The 19,067-nt window shown below is 38.4% G+C and overlaps 1 long non-coding RNA gene across 1 annotated transcript in view; it reads left to right on the top strand.

Annotated features, from left to right (window-relative positions):
- The window catches only part of LOC135413110 (uncharacterized), a 121,508-nt gene extending 103,169 nt beyond the window's left edge, over positions 1-18,339 (top strand). Inside the window, exons 3-4 of the long non-coding RNA XR_010430091.1 lie at positions 17,521-17,622; positions 18,111-18,339. This is a non-coding gene — a long non-coding RNA (uncharacterized LOC135413110). The remainder of the gene's footprint in view (positions 1-17,520; positions 17,623-18,110) is intronic.
- Positions 18,340-19,067: the final 728 nt, after the last annotated feature.

Raw genomic sequence — 19,067 nt, 5'->3', positions numbered from 1 at the left:
CCAAATGTGCTTGTTCATGACTGTTCCCCCACAAAGAAATGCTCTGAAGCAATATAATCCCCAAGTTTGAACCACATTAGTTTTACTCTCTGTATCATTAAAGCTAAGCAGCCCAGTTGGGTAATCACACTGGGGCAATTCTGCTGTCCTCAGTATAAGGACTATTATCCAGGGTCTCTTGGCCATTCTTCATTACCAGAGGCCTTCCATCTGAGAATGGATCCTTCATTTTAGCTCCAAAATTGCTAACAAACACATGAACTGATTACAGTTAGTCATTGTCCAAAAACATCGGGAAGCTGTTAAACAAATGGTAATGTGGCCATTCCACTTCTCTGACAAAAAATCTCTGTTAATGATTCTCATTTTCTTGAAATACTTCTTGTATTAACTTTGAATGTCTGCTAGAACTGAATCTGCAGTCTGCCAACGTTACCACTTGCATGCAGAAGGATTAAGTCCGCGATGACTAAGGTTCCTCCTAGTCTTAAAATTGATTTTGCAAGAACCTGTCTGTGTCTGAGCTCAAAATTAAGTATTTTCTTTCTGCAGACAGGTATTTATACCATACATGGAAAATGGAACAAATGAAATGAAAATTCTGCCAGGTGTGCATGGTAATAGCTCTTTTCTGTATCAATTATCTCATCTTTGAATGCATGCAAGCGTCATTATATCAAGTTTTATCCACGTTCTGAAATTCCCAGATAGCAGTTAAAACTCCAGCTTCTGTTCTTTTTAATGGATGTTTAGGAAACTCAGCAACACATATCATGGACATAAACAGGGAAAGGGTTCTCCCTGAGGGTGATTCTGTCCTCTTCCCTCAGAACGTTAACAGATGTGTTTCCTGAAAACCCATGACTTCTATCTTACATGTTAATTCAAATGATAATATCAAAATTGAGCTCTTGTTTCTCAAATCTATTCCTAAACACACAAAAATCATAACAATACTTTGTAAAGCAGACAGAAAATGTTTGATAAGAAATTTTCTTGAGCCTGCAGCAGATGATTAGAGGTATTAGATTGTCATTATGTTCATGGGCTTCCCCAGAGGTGCCAAGCAGTGCAGCATCACCAATGTGAAATGGAAAAGACAGTAAACCATCTTCATTGCTTGCCAGATAAATTTAAAAACCAGAAGAGAATATTCAAAACAAAGAGTTTTCTCTTGCAAGGCATTGATTAACCCTTCCCTATATGTCCCTTACATTCCCTACCAACTTCCTCATCTATATCTTTCCAATCTGGACACTCTTCACAGAAGTCAGATTTTTAGCACTACAAAATATAAATCAGGTCCCTGTTGAAGTCCTTTGGGTTTCTAGATAGTTTTATAGCAAAAATTAATAAAGATAGCAAAAATTAATAAAGATAGCAAAAATCTTTGTAGTTTCCAGTTTTCTCTTTCAAATTTCCCCCTTTTTGTAATTATGATTCTCCTTGGATGCTTTCTTTGGTAAGGAAAAAAGAGCAAAGGACAGTTGTTTTCTTTCCCAGGAGTGTTAGAGCACCACTTTCCTTCCTTGGGGTGGCAGGGCTTCTGATCGAGAAAATCCAAGTTTGCATCTCCCTTTGGATATACAAACTTTATTTCTGAATGGCTAAGAACTGAGCTATCAGAGTACCAGCTCTCATCTAAGGTTTGGGTTTAATGACTCTGCCACACTCTTTGGCCCATGAGGTCTGGGAGCGTGGGACAAGTTCAAGACCTGGAATTGAACCCCTTCTGGGAAAGTGCATTGTGCTAACTGAGAGAGACTCCTGGGACAAACCACTTTAAATAGCATTTGTTTCTAAGTGCGATAGTTCATGTGAAAATGCATGCAGCACTAGTTCTTACAAATGTTTCACCTCAGATTGTATTCTGTATAAAGAACACTCTCAAGCAGTTGCTGGATTTGCAGGATGTAGACAGGAAGAATAAGGAGGGAGCAAAAGTTCAGCTGTTCCAATATGTAGATACAGAAGCTGGATTTTCATTGTCTCCCAGTGCTCCCCCTCTCATTCAGGGCTGCATAGGGGAATGCATGGGAGAAAGCAAGGCTGTAGCTTCCCAGAACACCGCAGCTGAAGCTTGCCAGACACATGGTGACCATCAGAAGGTTGCAGTGATTAGTCTAGCTATATAAATAAACATGGCTGAATTCTGCCCCAGCAAAAAGTTGTTTGCTCTGTGTGACTTTGCTGCACTGAGCATGCTTAGGTCAGTGCTGCATGGAAAAGAAAGAGGAAGGGGTTGGTTTGAAAACTCTTCCATATTGCAAAAGCCAGGGAGGAAGAGTTTTTTACTGGCTTTTAGTTGACTATAGGGGGCAGGAAGCATACAAAAAATACCTCTCCCACGGATCTAGCTGAGTTGGGTTTTTTTGCACTCTTTGTGCTATGCTGGATTTTTATGCAGTATTCACCATGAGCATAACAGAGTAAATTTTAAGGTCAGTCCTTGTGGAGCTCTGTGAGAGAGATCTGCCTCCAGAACTGCTCTCAGCAGTGAGTAGTACAACTGAGCCACTGAGTAGGAGAAACACTGGGAACAGTTTGGTTTTTTCCATTCCCTCATTTTTTTTTTTACTTGAACTTCGCAAGTGAACCTGGTTCAGCTCAAGTGTGCTCACATCCATTCTAGCCTCTTTCAGGATATCTGCTTGTCTGGGCATAGCATCCGTGGGACCCAAGTGCCTTTGTATCTCTGTATAAAGTACCTCTCTTCTTACAGCACGTAGGAGTCTAAGAGGAGAGAAGCAGCCTTCTACTTGGGTGGGAAAGACACTGAAGAGTGAATACTGAACCCTGACTGATGCTTTGTTCTTTATAGCTCTCTCTTTAGTTAAAGGACTATCTCAATGCAGGCTTTGTTTTGCTGCTGTCAGTGAACATGCTCAGGGTCAGTGAACACATGTAGTACTGTTCCTAGGATTACTATGAGCCTACCCAAGGGATTCCATATCAGCTGGTTTGTCTACTGAAAGCAGTAAAGCAATAGTAGGACAGGGCTAAGTTTACTGGTGGTGGTGCAGAGTCATACTAACACAATTCTGCTAGTTTCAGGATGGAAGCCAGTATCTCAAAATGCACTGAAAGCTGCCTTGAGTCCAGACAAAGACTGTTCTGCCAAGCAGAACAGCAGACAATGCTGTTTCTGGAATCTGTGCTAACTGGCATGGACCTAGCTGAAAAGTCCCTATGTGGTACCACATTTTATTACAGAGATGCACTTTATATGCTATAAAAATGAACCAGCTTGTTCAGAGCTGAGCTCATGCACTTACAACACATTCCACTGCAAAACTGAGATGTGTCCCAAATCACTCTTTCATACTACCTGGTAGTGTATTTGAGGCCATTATTCTGAAGTACTTCACATCAACCAACCCTAGACCCTGATTCTGGAGAATGAAGATTTCAAACGTGCATCTCTTTACATTTCACTATCATATGAGGTAACTTCAGCAAAAGGGAATGTGCAGATAAACATGTATTTCAACATAGGGAACCATAGCAACAATAGCTACAGTAAGACTGGAAATAATTCATTAATACAAGATATGAAATAAAAATGTTCCGAGTCTATTGCAAGTTGCTGAATGCCAGGTTCGAGACACTTCCACTCTGGTTTATTGCTTTTTATAGCAAAGTGCTGGAAATGTCATTGCCATATTTGAAATCTGCCTTCTGATAGAAGGGTGCATATATCTTGCATGTACAATACACCTCCATTCAGGTATATTGTTGGATTTTATTATGATTGCATAATATATGCTTTGCAGCATTTAACATCCTGCTTCGCAGACGCTGCTGAGCTCTTTGGGCTGGAAGTCATTTTAAAGAAGACAGAAGTTCTCCATCAACCGGCACCTCAGGAAGTCTTCCATCATCCCCACATCACCATTGGCGAATCAGAGCTCAAATCAGTCCAGCAGTTTAATTACCTAGGTAGCCTCATCTCCTCGGATGGTAAGATTGACGGAGAGATAGACAACAGGTTAGCAAAGGCATACAGTGCCTTCAGAAAGCTTCATAAAAGAGTTTGGCGTAATAAACTCCTGAAGAAAAGTACAAAGATCAGTGTTTACAGAGCCATAGTGCTGTCTACTCTCTCATACGGATCTGAATTGTGGGTCATCTACTGCCACCACCTGCGGCTCCTAGAACGCTTCCATCAACGCTGCCTCTGTACAATCCTAAACATCCACTGGTCAGATTATGTGACTAATATGTCTGTTCTAGAACAAGCAGCAGTCACAAGTATTGAGGCCATGTTACTGAGAACACAGCTGCGTCAGGCAGGGCACATCTCAAGGATGAAGGACCACCGCCTCCCTAAGATCTTGCTTTATGGTGAACTTGCCACCGGCTGCCATAAGAGAGGAGCCCCAAAGAGAAGATACAAGGACTTCCTGAAACAACATCTCACCCTCGGCCATATTGATCAACATAACTGGTCTACTCTGGCCTCCAATCGGGAGGTCTGGAGACACACCATCTATAATGCTGCTGATGCTTTTGAGAAAGCACACAGGATCACCCTTGAGGAGAAAAGACAACGCAGAAAGAATCGTGCCTTGCAGAATTTACCACCTAAGGAGTCTTTCTGCTGTGCCTTTTGCAACTGGACGTGTCTATCTCGTATTGGCCTTTTTAGCCACCAGCGTGCTTGTAACAAATGTGGATAGAGCCCTTCCCAAATCTTCGTTCGCGAAGCCCAGCCATGATTATGATTGCAACGAAAAAGACTTCACTGCAAAGACCTGGGTATATGACTATTGAGGATTTCTCCTTGCTGGGGCTAGGTCTGTGCAGATCTTCATTACAATAATTTAGTGTTCAGAAAGATGCCTGTAAAGGGTGGGACAAAGATGAGTAGCAAGTTCTGCTAACCCAGAAAGCATAGAACGCTACAGCAGCACCACTGCTTTCTGTAATCATGGTTCCTACAGCTCATTCAGTGAGATCATATTAAAACTACATGACCTACTGCATTTTCTTTTATATACCTGTTGCACAGTGGCACAAAGTATGGTTAGTTTAGGTTGTCAGGGGGATTTCCTGTCCTGTGCAGCACAGCCCTCCCCTTTCCTATCTTGCACAAAGGTCACACAATGTTCATCTAATAGAGCAGTAGAATACTGGCTATGATTGTGAAAATGGAAGGGTATTGAGGTGATGTCCTGATATTGGAGTATCATGAGACTGGTGCTTTCCAGACTGAGGCTTCCATGACTGAGAGCAGTTGAAAGGTATGCTGTTACTTCTGTTAGCTAATGTCATCATTCTGTACGGATGATTCATGTGGCACACAGTTTTAGAGTACTGATATTATGGTATATGTAATCCTTGCACATTAGGCATGGGGGCTTATTCCAAAAACAATAAATTCTCAACAGTGACTTCTCTGATAAAATTAAATATTACTTTCTTTTAAAAATTCCCTTTTTCATCTTTGACTATGGTGTATATTATTTTTACCATCATGCACACACATCACTGCTATTGTGATCAAGCTGTTCATTGTTCATTAACCAGCCCTTTCAAGTTCCCAGATAAAGAGAAACAAAGAAATTTTCAGGATGTTTTATTCCAGGCACCTTTTTCTTGTATTCTTATGGTAAATGCGTTGATTGATAGAGGCTGAAAGTTTCACATAAAGCAATTTGTTTGCCTGTTGCTTTGAGCCATACCCTCACAAGATGAACTATACCTTCAACTTCCTCCACTTCTGCTATCAAGGTTAACAAAGTCTTTGTTTCTTGCCACCACATCCTTTCCAATTTGCTGCAGTCACCAGAAGCTAATGCTGTCTTGACTACCATGACTGCCCCACACTACTATTTATGATCTCTATGCTTTGATAGAGTGAGCAGTATTTTGTTGTGTTCAAAAGCAAACACAAATACATTAATAGCCAACAATTGCAGAACAGCAAATAGTGTTTATATCTTCACAAATAAAACTTTGCAAGCTTCTTAATTGGTTTAGCTTGCCATAAAATGTCTCTTTGTAAAGGTTACTTGTATAAAGATTTAGACCTGCATAAAATAATGAGCTTAAAATCAAAATGTTTGCCTGGGGAAGTCTGCCTTATCAAAAATTACTTAACAGGGATGCTAATGACTCACTTAACTCTGATGTTCAGATCCTTAAATAAAGGAAACAACAAAAACATGGCAAGAATAATATAGCTGTTAATAAAGTTAGCAACTTCACATATAAATTTTAAATCCCTCTGCATTGCTAAAATGCCAGTGAACTCCGGTCCTCAGGCTAGATGTAACAATAAAATTGAACAGACTGTGAGCATGCAGCATGTTTTATATAATCTGCAAATTTTAAAAATGATTGATAGGTTTTGAAAAGAGACACACTGTTCCTTAAGCCTAAAATTTTTCCAGTAATTACCACTGGGAAGGGATGACTAATTGCAGTACTCTCTGTGCTACATGATATACATAGCAGACATATACACTGAAGAGTTTTGATTTAGGTGTTCTCCATTTGGTAGAAGGAGTTAACCTATTTTTGGAAAGAGACCTATGTGTCTGAAGGCTGTAGGCTGATGAAAGTCTTCAAGTGTGCTTTTGTAGAATCAAAACATTTTCTAATGCTGCTGTAAGTCAAAGTCAAAGCTTTTGAATTCAATACAATATGTAAAATTATTCAAAGGGCAATTAAATTATTATTATTAAAATTTCCATCCCTTTAGTTCAGCACTGCAAATGGTTTACGTGTAAAAGGGCAGCTGTAGGATCTTGTAACACAGTGGATATGTAACTTTCAGCGGGGCTTGAACATGGCAAGGCTGTTGTGTTTTCTGTTGCTATTTTCATTCTCTGAAGTCAACTTTTTTTTCAAGAATATAGATAATTTGAAAAATAATTGTAGAAGCCTACTCCATTCTCACAAATCAATTTTGTGCTTACCTAAAACAGAAGGGAAGACAATTCAAATCATTCAGTGATGAATAAGTAGTGTGAGGGATTAATACCCTTGTTTCCCCAATTCTCCACTTTTTTCTCCAAATTTGTCTAGTATTCCTTGTGTGCTACACAGCTTCCTGGGCTTCTGCCAGATTTTTGTCCAGAAAACAGACTTACAATTCTTCAATTTGAAGTTAGCTGACCTGACTGATGCCACATAGCAAAAGTGAGCTTGAAACTTGCCATCAAATCACAGATAGTATAAAATTTAGGTTCCCTGTCAGAGCTTGGATAAGCTATTTGCTTTTAGATAAGAGGGAGATGTATTTGTTCTTGAGCACAGCATTTAGCACTTTTTATCTGTGAACTATTTCACCTCCTGGAGCCTTGCTGGTGTGAAAGCCACTTGTCTGGACCTGGGAGTACCTCCACCCAAAATTGCAGTTTTGGAGTTTGGAGGCCAAAAGTGCCTGGTAGACTTACTAGGTACAGTCATCAAATTTTCCTGTCAAAAGTTTTACAGTTTCGAGCTGAAGTGGCACCTACACAAATGTTGGTTGGGGAATATATCATTAAGAAAAAGAGAATTACATTCTTCCCTATACCTTGGCATTGAATTAAAACTCCCCTGGTTGTGTTGGGCGTAGGTCGCAGGGTTTTTTCAGAAGGGGAGCTTCCTTCTGTGGAAAGAGGTCAGGGCTGGACACAGAGTGTTCCATATGGTTCTGCAACAGACCCACCACAGAACACAGCAAAGCCCATCAACCAAATTGGTAGCACTTCCGTAAAAATACACCTAATAGCAGAAAATACTGACAGGGGAGGGATCAGAGGAGTGAATGAGGGAGCAGTGAAAAGATGAATGAACAAAAATAATGAGAAACAACTGAGAGGATACCACAGCTAGAGGAGCAGGCACTCCATGGCAGGGCAGGCACACCACCTGCAGTGGGACTGCAATCTGCTTAGGATTCACACCAGAGCACAGGAGAAGCATGCAAAGGAAGGAGCTGCAGAGAGAAACAGCTACACCTGTGACCACAATCCTCTGTGCTGCTCATTGCTTCTCTGAAGGAACTGAGCGTAATCTGCAGTGAAGATAAGAAGTGAGGAGTCTGAAATTCAGCCTGGGAAAGAGGAAGGATAGGTGTTTTAGATGTTTGTCTTTTGTTTGTTTGTTTCCCATTACCAAAACAATAATTAAATATTAAATTCTTCAAATTTAATCCAGTCTTGTTTTCACACTACAGTACTTGGTGAGTTGTCTTTGTTCTGATCCATAAGTTTTCTAACCCATGTTCTCTCTAGTTTCTCTCTCATCCTACTGGGCAGGATAGAGTGAATAAACAGCTGAGTGGGTGCTTGGCTGCTAGCTAGGCCAGCCACCACTGTTATAGGGACCTTTTAATGCACACTTACCCTGGGTCTTGAGCTGGGTTTCATAAACACAGTTTCTCTGTAGCAGAAACTATAAAAAAGCTTCAAAAGTCAGAGCAAAAATGTCAATGGTTTTGAAGTATTTCATAACCTGGAAACTGTAGTAATTTTTTTTAACTTTCTCCTGGTGGCCTTCAGCATTTCCAGAATTTAAACCACCTACAGCTAATTAAAAAAACAAAACAAAACAAAATCTTAATAAATAGTATCTGAGATGTGTTGGAGAAAATATGGTGAGATAAACTGACTATAGAAGGAGTAGGATGAGGAAAAAGAGCCTGAAATGCCATTGTGAATTCTTTGTTTCAACTGCAAATGAGAACAGCTTACAATAGTTATCATTGCTTTGGAAAGGAGTTTTATACTGATGACAGCAAATGATGGTTAACATGCTAGGCTTTAAAGATTCACAAACAATCTTCTGTAAAGGCTATTTATCTTTCTGTATTCTTGCAGATGAACTGGTTGTCTTCTGTAGTTTATTGCTCATTTGCTCTCCTACACTAACTAGCTACCTGAAAATACCATATATGTTTCTCAGTGCTGAGAGTACTGTGTAATTGTTTGACAGTGGTTTATCCTATTAAGTGTTTCAGAGAACAGCTCTGTGTTCTGGACACTAATAATTATTTAAACTCCATCAGTAAAAAATCTTCTCACTTAGTTTCTGTTGATTTCCTAGGGATGTTTTTTGTTCTCAATACTTGTTAAAGCTTCCTATCTACTTTATTATGGATAAGATAAGGACATTGACAATCACTTTAGCATTCAAGCGTATTCTTGAGATAGAGATTTACTAAATTCTGCCTATTACAATCCAGACAGAGTACAGAATTAGAAGCTGCTTTGGTACAATCTATAAATCATACTGTTTTCACTGGTTTGTTGTTATTTTCAACAATGGCTGTAGTCACTTGATGAGTGATGGATGAGGTGTCCTGCACTTATTCTGGTCCTGTATTATCACATAGTATTGCAGTGTGCTATGAAATGGCTTCTAAGGTCTATCACAAGGGCAACAATACACGGACAGTGACTCTTGCCTCAGGTTCCTCAAAGGCCTGGATGGTGCCAGTCCTGTAGAAGTGCTCAAACTGAAGGATTAAGGATTAGTCTTCTAAGTATGGGGTGACATTTTCACCACAACAAAATAAAAAATATTAATGAGACTCATGCTTCGAAGTCCTTCGAGTGCATTTGAAATTCCACTGTTGGCACCCTTGCAGAGAGGATGAAATACGGTCTGAATTACAAGAGTTATCTCTGGTCTCCCCTTGTCATCTGTATTCTGTTGTATTTCAAAGAGTATTTATGATACTAAAAAATCTGTGGCCTTCTTTGAAAACGTGCAAACCATACTTAGAGGGTTTGCTGAATGTAACAATGTGAAATAAACATAATTTCCTTGAGCAGGAAGATACAATTTCATAACAGGCACCCAATTCAGAGAGTTGGATAAAATTCCAAAGCCTCTCAGAGTTCAGAAAGGATTGCTATTCTAGTTAGGGCTTTCACTAAGATGTTTTTTTTAATATAAATCATTCCCACTGACTATTCAGGAAATTATTTGGTCCAAGTACATCACTTTTCAAGTCATTCTTACTGGGTCATCAGTGAAAGTGGGAATAAACCTATTTCAAATTATAATGTCAAGACTCAGTAACTATAACACTATTTGTGAGAAAGCAAGAATTTGGAAAATAGGAGCATATAGAGTCTGTCTCATGGCTTGGTCACGTCCCAGCCTCACAGCACTAAGCCCTGGGTCCTCTGACCCTCCATGTGGTGTTCCTGGTGTTCCCAGGCATAATTATTGTAATTTGCAGGGTTACTTTCTTCAGTTCAATGTCTGTAATAATGTGACCATTCAGCAGTAAACCATCACAGTGATATTTTTGTACCATGAAACTGGGAAGTTATATATTAAGAAGACACATAAGCCTATAAGGATTTGGTTTGGTTTCAAGAAAGCTGGCTGGTTCATTAAAAAGAAGTTTCCAAGATTATATTGTAATATTAATGCAGTGTGGAAGTGCCTGAAGCAGGATTTTTAGCGAAGTTGGTAGCTAAAGTGTTTGAACAGATATATATAACCTACACATGCTTAACATCCTCATAATCATTTTTTACAGAAATTTCCTGCAATAGGGATACATGCCTCAGTCATCAGTGATGTTATCTACAGGCAGTTCTGTTGATAGGCTTGGCAAATGTAAAAAAGATACATTTTAGACATCTGAGCTATTTTACCTCTTTTTTAATTTATTTTTTTTAATAGGAGGGCATTTTCAACAGCTGTGTCTCTGACTATGAAAAAAGGAGTAAGAAGGATTTTTTTTTTTGCCTCAGAGTATTGATAACGTATGTTTTTGTACTTTGAATTATTCACTGTTCATATGGTTTTGGAGAACCATGTGTTTGGAGAGCCTGCAAATTTCACAAGGATAATTTTGTTTTTAAACGTCAACTCTCATAACTTCATATTACACATACACTCTTAATACACTTATAAGTGGCTATCAGATTTGTTCCTGTTTTCTTGGCACAGCTGCCCTACTATGGCAAGCAATCAGCATTTTAACTATAACTTAAAAGTTTAGATTGACCTGGGTCCTTTAGATAATTCTATCCTTTATTCATAGGAAGTTCATTTTTTTCCCAGGCACTTTTGTTGGTTTTTTGAATTTCAATGTAGTTTAGGCAGTTTTATATAAATATACCCAGGCACTGAGTATATTTAAATTGCTCTAAACAGGAAACCTTCAAAGGTGTTTGGCTTCTGGCATACCTGTGTAGACTAGTATGTGAGTGACACGCTCAAATTATCTTTGATATCTGGGTCATCTATTCTCAAGGATTTACTGACATTAGGGAAAAGTACTGCAGCACATTTCCAAAGGTTTTTAGCAATTGTGGTTGATGTAATGTAAATAGATCTCTGGGCCCTGCATACTGGTTAGTCAATGCTGCTAATGTGGAAAATGAATGCTTTTGCTAAACATGATAAATCAGACTATGATATGTTCACATCTGTGGCTTGGCCCTGAGTATCTCTGCTTCACATGCTTCTCTCTCCCACTTCAGTGGACACTGGGTTGTGCCATTAGCAGAAACAACGCAAAATTGCTCTGATGCTTCAGAAACACTTTGCAATTCTCAACAATTTGTGTTCTTGGGATGTAATCCTTCCCAATAACTCGAAAGAGAAAAGCCTACCAGTTCATGAGTGTATAGAGTGGCAGTTCATATCTGTGGATGCCTCAGTCTGTGAAGCTTCAAATTCTGCAAAGCACTGGGTAGTATACAGAAATTAAAACCTGTCAATGTTTTTTTAAGTCATACTCGTGAGACAAAACCCACATTGGGTGAGAGTATCCAAATTCACTATCTGCCTCCCTCCTAAATCTTACCTATTCAAATACAGGAGAAGTAAAGACAGCAGAGGACTGGTAGAAGAAGTTGCCCTATGCTATTAGAAGAAAAGCAAATTATTTCTGCCTCTTCTCCTAGAAAACAACAGCAGCATTTCTGAGCTTTAGCTTTTCCTTGACTCCATCATGTTATTTTTGAGATAATTCAGACTGACTCCATTACCCTGCTGTCAAGCCTGAGAAACTGCACTGACTGCACTAAATGTGCTCGGGTGGGCGTAACCTTAGCAGGAGAATTTGGCAGCATGGATGTAAAAAGGAACTAGCAAACAGGACAGCATATAACTTGGGTAACAGGGAATAAGGGAGGATGTGCCTGATACTTTGGCCACTAGTTCACTCCCTCAAACTGGAGTTTTAATACTATATATAGAAAATCAAAGCCCACTGGCTCCTTGATGCCATGATACAATATAATTTGGGTTCAGCTGGAGCACTGTTCCTACCCCTACCTGGGAAGCTACAGTATTAGTAACCACTATCTCCTCAAAATGTAATATTCCTGAATATATTTCCAGCTCCAATCATAGCAAACACTATAGTGTGTGAATTTGTTCCGCTCCTCTGGGATTGGTGATTGCCTGCGTCCAAAGAGATCCTAAGGACAAATGTCAGGGTTTTTTTCTTATCAGCTTCTCAGCTTAAAAGAATTGGTGGCATTCAACTTCCCTCCTTTTATGTTCTTCCTACTCAATGTCCACTCACTGTTGTCAAGATACTGGTCACCACATCCAAATTTCTGTTTATCTCTGGATTCTGGGGGATTCTTAGTATAAACTCTAGTCTGTTCCCATGTAAGCAGTGTAATGATTCTCAGTGATGCAGGTAAAGAATATGCTATTATTTTTATCAAATCATTGATTTCTGTAGAATGAATCAGATCCTTTTATAAACCTCTAGAAGTAAAAAAGGTTGCTTTTCTACAGCTCCAAGAAACTAAAAACATTGCATGTTACCATTAACTTGTAGGGAAAAAAAAAAACTAGAGAAAATATTCTCTTAATATGAAGATTCTTTTACCCTAAAGTAAAAAACTGAAATAACTCTCTTTAAAATAATAAGATTTTAGACATCTACTTGCAAAAGCTTGCAAAGTCATTCTAAATTAAGTACATTATGGATCCTGCAGTCTTCATCATTCTTTCTGTGGCTATAGATCCTGCAAAGAAAAGAATATGAAGCACTACATTTCTGGAAAAAGAAGCTTTAAAACAGTACTTGGCATTTTCCAGTTTATTGCACTGAATGTTAATGCACATTGGGAATTCATAAACACAGAGAAATTATTTAGACTTTCCCTTCCTGTAAAACAAACACAGCAGGACAGAGAAGTGCAAAAACTGGTTTTATATTGTTTACAGTCAGGATCCAATGTGAATACTATTTTTACCTCCGCTAGTTTCTTGCTCATGCTCTAGGCTTTACCTAGATTCAGCCTCTGAGGAAAGCTTGGGTGAAGCACATCTAGGACGGCTTTAGTCCAGCTCGTTTGGGTATTATCGTGCATGGCCATGACTACAGACATTACTTAGTGGCAATGAGTCCATGGGCCCCAGCACTGGCGATTGACTGCCCAGAACGCTCCAGTTGTGGTCATGCCCTCGAGCCCCGTTGTAGCCAATGCCAATTAGTGCTCTCCCAGGGAATACGGTGGGGACAGCAAAGGTCAGCAATGGCTCCCAGTTGGCACTGAAGTCCAGGCCTCTCTATTTTGGGAAATGAAGAGAATGTGGCTGTGCAGACGTGAGCTATGTTGTGACACTTGGCCTTGGGGCCAGCACAGAGGCACGGCTTGTTCTAGTTACTAGCACATGCATAACCCATGTAACCTGGTTTTAGTTAGATGGAGAGGTCTACAAGGTGTCTGGTGGGCTCCCCTCAAACCCCATACTTGCTCTGTTCCCAGCACTGGTAGCTGCATTACAGCTGTCTCAATCCAGGTAAATCTGTGTGCTGTGGCCCATCCAGTTAATTACAGCAGAGCCTGCAGCAGCAGAATGAGGAACAATGAGCTCACTGATGAGGATGCTGGAGATGTTAGGAGCTCTATTCTGAGATGTTTAAAAGGGTGACAGTAGATTATGGAATTCCCTAGTGATGTGATCAGGTATTATTGTGAGTAGAAAATCAGTCTGTATTGGTTTCAGTGGAAAAAAAAATCGGTTTTGAAAAATTCACAACTTCAAGTAAAAAAAGCATATTATCAAAAAATTCTACCTGTGACATCCAGTATGTTTTCCTTATTTCAGCATTAATAAATCCCAGAATCAGAAATATAAAAAATTTTCTCTCTTCCTTCCTGTCTGTCATTGCTTTGATTACATCATGTTATCCTTTCCTGCATAATGGCATATGACATTAAAATGGTTCATGGTCCCTGGTCTGTTTCTTGCTAGCATTTTATGTATGCTTACCAGATTCCTAGTGCACAGAATTGTCCTCCCTTCTGAGGAAGGAAGAAACCACGACAGCCATGAAAAAAAGACTGCTGTTAGGTATCCTCAAAATTGTTTCATTTTTATTGTGGCTATATCTTCTTCCTCCTATTTTCTTTGTAAAAGGCTCATTCTTAATTGGAGTTCGATGGTGTAGCTTTTACTACAAGTCTATTCTTTCTACAAAGAAAGAGGATAGTCTCAGAATGTAAAGTGCATTTCGCCCCCCCCACCACACATCTTATGGTCTTTTCTCTCTCCTCTCTCTACTGTATCAGTAAAGGGATGATTTTGCTTCTTACTGATCACCTACAGCATTCAATTTGTACCTTTATCTAAGAGGAATTTTTTTACTATTCAGAATTAATATTACTCTTGACGAAAAAAATGCCTGATGGTGGTAATAATAATAATTACAACAACAACAATAATATTATACTCAATACAAATGTAGATGATGATACACTGACATGGAATCCAACAGGCTCTTCAGTTTTACTGTTATAACCATTGTTTGATAGTTTTCCCTTTAGCTGGGTAGCAAACATATTCCAGCTGTTACTGAGAAAGTGAAAGTTTTAATATTCTATAACACTGTGCTGTAAGATTGCTTTACTGTAGATTTAAGCCATCTTTGAACAGAGATGCTTCATTATCGCCAGTGCCACTGCTTAGGAAGGCCTGGCCTTGCGATCTGGATAAGGCTGGAAGAGCTGCCTGAGGCTCAGCTTTTACAGACCTCTTTTTGACCATAATCCCACTTCAGAAGGAATAAGCAGAAATTATTTCTCAACCTCACTCTCTTTGTTCCTGTCTTGTGTCTGGAATCCTTAACTAGAGACAAATTCTGAACTCCATACAGTATTTTCAAACTCAGTGTACATCTGATAGCACTAAATTCATATCATATCAGCCTAACCTTAACAGAGATTGCTATTATTGTATAAAATTGCTATTATTGTTCTTCATTTAAAATGGATTTCTTGTGTATAGTGGCAGGGGTAGAATTGTAACACTGCCCATGTGGAGAAAGTAAAACTAGGACAATTTCTCCATATTGTTCAATCTACTGTAAACATGAATTTTTGACACAACCACAAACAAGCAACTTAATCACAAGGAAATTCACCTGCATTGATTCTTGCAGGTGCTTTTTGGTTTGTTTTGGTTTTGTTTTTTTTTTTTTTAATTATTATTTATTTATTATAAGAGACGAGAAAACATTAATGCTTTAAAAAATCAGCAAGACATAGTAGTTTCATTAAATTCTTCAGGGTTTTAAAGCTTTAGGCAAACTCTCACTCATTTTATGTATGATGCAAAGTTGTTGTACTAAAAAAGTTCTATGTCTAAATAAGACTCAACTCAGTAAAACCCCAGTAATAAAATTTTCTGAGTTTTTAATCTTTATCTATTCCTGGTTTTTATTGCCATTTTAGTTTTCATTTGAATTTTCTTTTTTCAAGCATTTCAAAAGGATCTTAAAAGAGCATTTCTGCAAACCAAATGTAAAAAAATAAACAAATCAGTCCAATGGGATATAGCAAGCCCTAAATTTTGGAATTCCACATCCAATTTAATTTTCAATTTATTGAAATAGAAGTTCATAATTTTTAAAGAAATGTGGGAGTTGTAAATTTCCCCTTTTTTAGATACTTAGAAAGTTCTTCTTTGCACTTTAACTCAGAAAGGCTTTTAAAGACAATTTCATCACCGAAAATAAAAATTATATGAAGGGTTGGAACTTTTACCACCTTTTGCCAGTATTTATTAATCTGTGCCAGTAGTAGTCTATAGATTATATCTAGTACATTTTATCTTCAGGGAAAGAACTCCAGATTGTTAATTCACAGGCATTTCTTTTCAAGTTTTTCATACTTTTCTGACACATGATTATTCTGTGACAGAGGAAAATGTAAGTCCCTCTATCACTTTTCTATAATTTAAATGACTACCTGAATAAAGCGTGCAAATTATGGCTTTCACCTTTCTCAATTCAATTATGCTAATTTAGCTACTGGCAGAGAATTTCAAACAAAATTACTGTCTTGTTCTGAGACATGATGTTAATAAAAGATATTAATTACTTCTTAGAAGGCATATTTCTTTAGCCAGACCACAAATTCAAAAAGATATTTGCCAGAAAAAAATCTCTGCTTTAGTTTTCCCTCTTCTTCTGAGAAGAGAATTTCTCTCACTTAGACTCATAAAAAAAAAAAAGCCCTTTTTTCTCCTTCTCATTGAAAACCTTTCCATCCATTTCTTCTGTATCCTCACTGACCACTGATGCCATCACTCTTTTTAATGCCATTTACTTTGAAAATTCATCTTTCTAGCTTTGAAAATGTACATGAACATCTCTGGTGTCTAATCAAAGCAAATGCATAATACAGACTATATTCTACATTATTTCCCTTTCTACAAGAAAGGAAATCCTTTCTTGTTCAGTTTCATATAGTATACCCTGCTGATAAAACAGGCAATTTCAACTAAAATTCTAACATAAAAAGGACATGCAATAAAAAATAATGAGCAAAGGCGCTGAATGCATGTCAAAGGTTTTACACAGCATAAACTGTTCAGCCTTTAGGAAGAAAATCTCTTCAGATGTATTTACCTGTTTGTTGGTATGTCTGGGAAAGCATGGCTGGATCAGTTTTGAAAAGCCAAATATAAATACAAAAAACTTGATGAAATTTGCAAACTTGTTTCTGCTTTTCTGTTATTGGGGGTGTTAAAGAGAGTTGTGGTGAGTTTTGGGGTTTTTTTGGATTATTCAGCTTCACATCACAAAATTTTTTGCATGTTAACTTGGAATCAATCTAAAACTGTCCTTTCATACAACTTCTAAAGGGTGTTCACGGCAGGTATGGAAAAGAGTTTTTGAAACTTGCATATAGGAAATGTGTTTTAGTTACAGGCTAACAAGGTTATACTTCCATCGGTAATACTGTAATGAGAAAAAAGGCACATGAAAACCAGTTTTGATGTGGATCTGTTACCCTCTCACGAGAAATTTGAGGGGGTATGTCCATTAATGCATATCACGTGTAGGACCATTGTTTACTCTAAATAGAACTATTAAGTCCCTAATCTACATCTCAGGGGTAAAGATCATTCCTCCATTCTATTCCACCACTTAGAAAAAACCAAAACCTTAACCTTTCAGTGCAATACTAATGTTCTTCTCTAGAATAATGTTTTATAATGGAGACAAAGAAATCTGCTTTAAATCGATACTGAAATAATTGGCAGTGAAAGAGACAGGCCTAACATTTTTTTTACCTCTTCATTCAGTGGAACATAGACAATAGAGTATTTGGCTGCAGATACTGCATCAGTGCAAGAGGATTTATCATGGACTGTTTGTGTCACAACAAACCACAATGACAGAGGAAGGTAATGTACTTTTTTAAATAGCATGGCCAAGAGATTCAAAGCAGAAAAGAGGCAGATACACTGTTTTTTCAAATGATGCTTGGAAAGTTATATTAGAAAATTCGAAGACAAAATTAAAAGACAAAAGTACCAGATGTTAAAAATATAATGATCTCTCATTTTCCCTTCACTGTTACCCAACATTAAAGCATGATCTATTGTCCTCTTGTTTGCTTGGGCACCATTTAATCTCTGCATTTCACTTATACTCCTTCCAAGCAAACCAGGCACCATTTATGTTGCCCTTATTTGTGTCAGTTTTAACCTTTCTTCACAGTCAGTTGCTGTACTTCTGTCCAAAAGCAGCAAAGCTGATGTGTTTCCTCCATTTCCTTTGCTCTTTTAAAGTTTCACATAATATTCTGTTCCCCACCTAAGTGGTTGAGTATGAATTCAAAGGGCAAGTGATAAATGTGTTTATATTCTTTGTGTTTGTATATTAATTCTAGACATAACTTGGACTTCCCATGAAGCGAGAACTAAATACCTCCTGGCTGTGCCAGGACACTGAGATAAATGATGCACGTGCAATCCCTGCAATGGAGCTTGGTATGGCTGCCAGCAACACTTGCCTCACTTCTGCAATGGGAAACACTGCAGCAGCTTTGGTGTGACAGCATGTCCAACTCCACACAGCCCCCAGCTCCTCCTTTAATAAAACAACTTCTTTTTCTGAGACACAGTTTCTATTGACATACTTCAGAAAGTCAGTCTTGTCTTACATTCTTCTACAATGCCATAAACAGTTTGCTTGTTAATTCAACTACCTACAGCAAGCCTTATATATTTTCATTTTAAAATGGATTCTATCTCCATTTCATAGAATCATAGATTCCTAGGCTGGTTTGGGTTGGAAGCGACCTTAAAGATCCTCTAGTTCCAAACCTCCTGCCATGACCAGGGACACCTTTCACTAGACCAAGTTGCTCAGAGTCCCATCCAATCCAGCCCTAAAGAATTCTAGGGATGGAGCAGTCACAAGCTCTCTTGGCAACCTGTTCCAGTGCCTCACCACCCTCATAGTGAAGAATTTCTTCCTTATATCTGATCTAAACCTACAGTCCTTCAGTTTAAACCCATTACCCCTGTCCTATGATTAAATACCCTTGTAACTTTGTGTTTATTACTTAGCTCCTTAAAACATTGATAATTCTCTTGGCTTTCGCCCTTCAGAATAGTCTTCATTTCTCTGTTATCCTCAGCTTTCTTCATGTTTTTTTCCAGACTAGGAACATTAGGTCTTGAAACTAAGACTAGGCTTTCCTGCACTGAATAGTAAAACGAGTTAAAAGGGATGGGGAAAAGTCATATCTTTGTACTGTATCCTGAGAGGAATACAACTGAAGCAAATGAAAGCATGTAGAGTTCTTCTCCAGTTCAAGTGAAGCTTATTTGCTCTTCATGTT

Source organism: Pseudopipra pipra, chromosome 4 (assembly GCF_036250125.1).
Source record: "Pseudopipra pipra isolate bDixPip1 chromosome 4, bDixPip1.hap1, whole genome shotgun sequence".
Classification (NCBI taxonomy): domain Eukaryota; kingdom Metazoa; phylum Chordata; class Aves; order Passeriformes; family Pipridae; genus Pseudopipra; species Pseudopipra pipra.
The sequence above is the reverse complement of the archived record's forward strand: the minus strand, read 5'-3'. Positions and strand labels throughout refer to the sequence as shown.